Genomic DNA, 3607 nt, shown 5'->3' with positions numbered 1-3607 from the left:
ACTGTGTGGGAATGGGAAGCTGGCCTCCTTGAAGTCAAGAAATTCTGGTCTGTTCCTTTTGCCTAAAATAGATTCTCACCACTAGAAAACATCCTATTCATGTACAATTTACATATATGATTTCTATTTATATACATTGGTTGACTCCATATTGCATTCAGTATAGTTATTTTATTTTTTGTTTTATTCATGTATTGTCCATTTATTTTATTGACTATTATGGAACATAAAACATTGATTACATTGATTACACAGGATTTAGGTCTGCATATGTATTCCACTTCATACCTTACACCCAGGACTTTCACAGAAAAGGAAAACATGAGTCACCATCATCTTCTTACTCCACGATTCCTTTTTGGTAGTGCTGGCATCTGAACTCAAGGCCTACAAGCCTACAAGGCCCAATTCATGAGTGGGTGAGTGTTAGCATGCCATCCTGGAGCAAATTGAGCTGACAGGGTGTTCCCAGGACCTCAGATCAAGCCCCAGGGGTTACCAAAATAAGAAAAGATTGACATGCAGATGGCAGTACGCTAATAAATATATATTTTATAGAGTGTCAAAGATGTCTATACATTATTCAGTTATATAAACTACATTCTTACCAATTCCTGGGTATTAATTATGCCTCAATGTAATTAATGTAATGTAATTAATTGTTTTCATTCTTAAACTATTAATGAAATCAGTGTCCTGAAATTATTGCATTCCTTTAAGTAATAATATTCTTTCAATACTTCATAAATACTAAATCAAATCAATCAGCCTCCTGAAATGATGCTGTCTAATTTTATAGAGCATCATCCATGATCAATTCACTCAACCGTGACATTGACAACATTCCATTGTTAATCCTGATAGTCTGGCAGCCTTCAGCAATGCAAGGTGAAGTACCCTTTGCAACAGTGTCATTCAGACACATGAGGGTCACCATGCAAAGGAAGAAAATATCGTAAAATGGCCATTTATTTTGTGCATTGCTTTCCCTGCAAGGCCTGGGGGTCTAGGATCCCAGGAGGAGCTGTAGATCTAGTGGCTGTACCCCAGCCTAGGGTTATCAAAGCTGAGGCAGAGTTGCCATGACCTGAGTTCAAGCGCCGTATTGAGAAAAGTAAAATAAAAAAAAATTAGCTCCCTGGCTTGTAATTCATGCTGTTTATTCTTCCAGGCTTTGGATTCGAACTCAGGAGATGGGTAAACCTGAAGCAATGGGGATGAAGATAAAAAAAAGTCAGGCCTGTTCACTAGTACTGAATTCAAGCCCCAGTCCTGGAAACATAATATTTATATACATTGTAAATATAGGATTTATACTTACCTATAGATGTTCAGCCATACATGTTCGGTGTGGTTGTTCTTGTATTTTTGTTTTATTCATTTATTTTCCATTGATTGTACTATGATGAAACCCCTTCCATGTATTACATTGATGACATCCTTTCACAGAGCATTTAGATATATAGAAATGTTCTCCATCATGCCAGGATTCTCAGGATCACTAAGGATATTCAGAGAAAAGGAAAACAAGTTTCACACTTGGCTTCTTACTCCACGATTCACTTGTTGGTAGTGCTGGGATCTTAACTCAGGGCCTAGTAGGACCAATTGGCCAATAGGTCAAGGTGAACACACTAACCTGTGAGCAACTAACGAGCTAGGCCATTCCCAGGATCTGACATTGATCATAAGGTTGGTCCACTATAGTCATGAATTCATAATTTAAACATACGATCTAAATTTACATACTTGTGTGTACAGCATCTTGTGTTCGGTGAACTTCTCCTTATTTTGTTTCTACTTCATGGAGGTATTGTGTATTTTACTAAGTAAGGTGCCAGGTTTAACTGTGCTGACATGGATGACAAACTGTCCCCATGGTTATAGGGTTGCGTATGAATTCCCCTTCCTAGTTGAGACTCAGGATTTACACAGGAGATGAAAATATTTACAACTGGCTTCTGACATCAGGATGAATATTTTGTGAGTGCTGGGATTTGAACTCAGGTTTGGATAGCTCTGTTGCACTGAGGGGAAAGGGGAAGTTCACCATACTTGAAGACTATAATGTCAGGCCTGGTACAGGGCCTAATTTGAAGCCCCAACACTGAAAAATATAGCAAGCCCACTTTTTTATTTTATTTTTTTAAATTTTATATTATTTTATTTGTGAATATATTGTACGGAGGGGTTACAATTACATGGGCAGGATAATGCGTACATTTCTTACCAAGCATTGCAGCCTCCTCCTTTGTTTACCCTTCACATCCTTTCCCAGCCTCCCCCTCCCTCCCAATCCCAATCCTTATCCTCCCCCCCACCGCACCCCCCGCACCAACATTGTAAAGCTCATTTTGGACATGACAACTTGTACTTCTCATTGTTTCAACAGGTCAACCTGTATCCTTAAACGAATTGTTTTCCCCATCTCCTCCACAAATTATACCTACATCAAATATAGTGAAAGCAGGGGTTATACTGTGGGGGAGGGACATACAAAGCAACAAAGAAATAATCTTATAAATGCGTTAGAAACACATGCATGAGAGTAAAAACACTAACATACATATCTAAGGTTTCATTTTCCTAACATCACATTATCTGACATTTTCCCCATGACTCATACCTATACTAGATATGGCAAATAAGGGAAACCATGGGGCCTATGTTTCTTTGGACCTGGCTTACTTCACTTAATATAATTTTTTCCAAGTTTTTCCAATTCCTAACAAATGGGGAAATGTCATTCTTTCTGATGGAGGCATAGAACTCCATTGTGTATATATACCACATTCTCAAGATCCATTCATCTATTGAGGGGCATCTGGGTTGGTTCCATATCTTAGCTATGGTAAATAATGCTGCAATAAGCATAGTTGTGCTGGTAGCTTTAGTGTGGTCTTGTTTGTATGCATTTCGGTAAATGCCCAAAAGTGGGATTGCTGGGTCATAGGGGAACTCTGTGAAGTCTTATGTGGAACCTCCATACTGCTTTCCAAAGTGTTTGAACAAGTTTACATTCCCACCAACAATGAAGTAAGGTTCCCTTCTGTCCATATCCCCTCCAGCATCTGTTGTTGTTAGAGTTCTTGATTTTTGCCATTCTAACTGGATTGAGGTGGTATCTCAATGTTGTTTTGATTTGCATTTCTTTTATGGCTAGGGATGTTGAGCATTTCTTCATGTGTCTATTGGCCATCCTTCTTTCGTCTTCAGAGAAGTTTCTCTTTAAGTCTTTCACCCACTTATTTATTGGGCAGTTGTTTCTTTGAGGATTTGTTGTTGGGGGATTTAATGTTTTGACTTCCAAGTATATTTTAGATATGAGACCCTTGTCCACTGTATGGCTAGTAAAGATCTTCTCCCAATCCGTGGGCTTTCTATTGATCTTGCTAGCTATTTCCTTTGCCATGCAGAAGCTCTGCAACTTTATGCAATCCCATTTGTCCAACCTTTCTTTGATTTGTTGTGTTTCCGGGTCTCTATTCAGAAAATTTCGGCCTGAGCCAAGGAGACCTAGGGTTTCTCCTATTCCATCCTGTAATGTTTTCAGAGTGTCTGCTTTGACTTCGAGGTCTTTGATCCATTTGGAGTTGATTCTGGTGCA

Source organism: Dipodomys spectabilis, unplaced genomic scaffold (genome assembly GCF_019054845.1).
Source record: "Dipodomys spectabilis isolate Male_0828 unplaced genomic scaffold, ASM1905484v1 ptg000142l, whole genome shotgun sequence".
Classification (NCBI taxonomy): Eukaryota; Metazoa; Chordata; class Mammalia; order Rodentia; family Heteromyidae; genus Dipodomys; species Dipodomys spectabilis.
The sequence above is the reverse complement of the archived record's forward strand: the minus strand, read 5'-3'. Positions refer to the sequence as shown.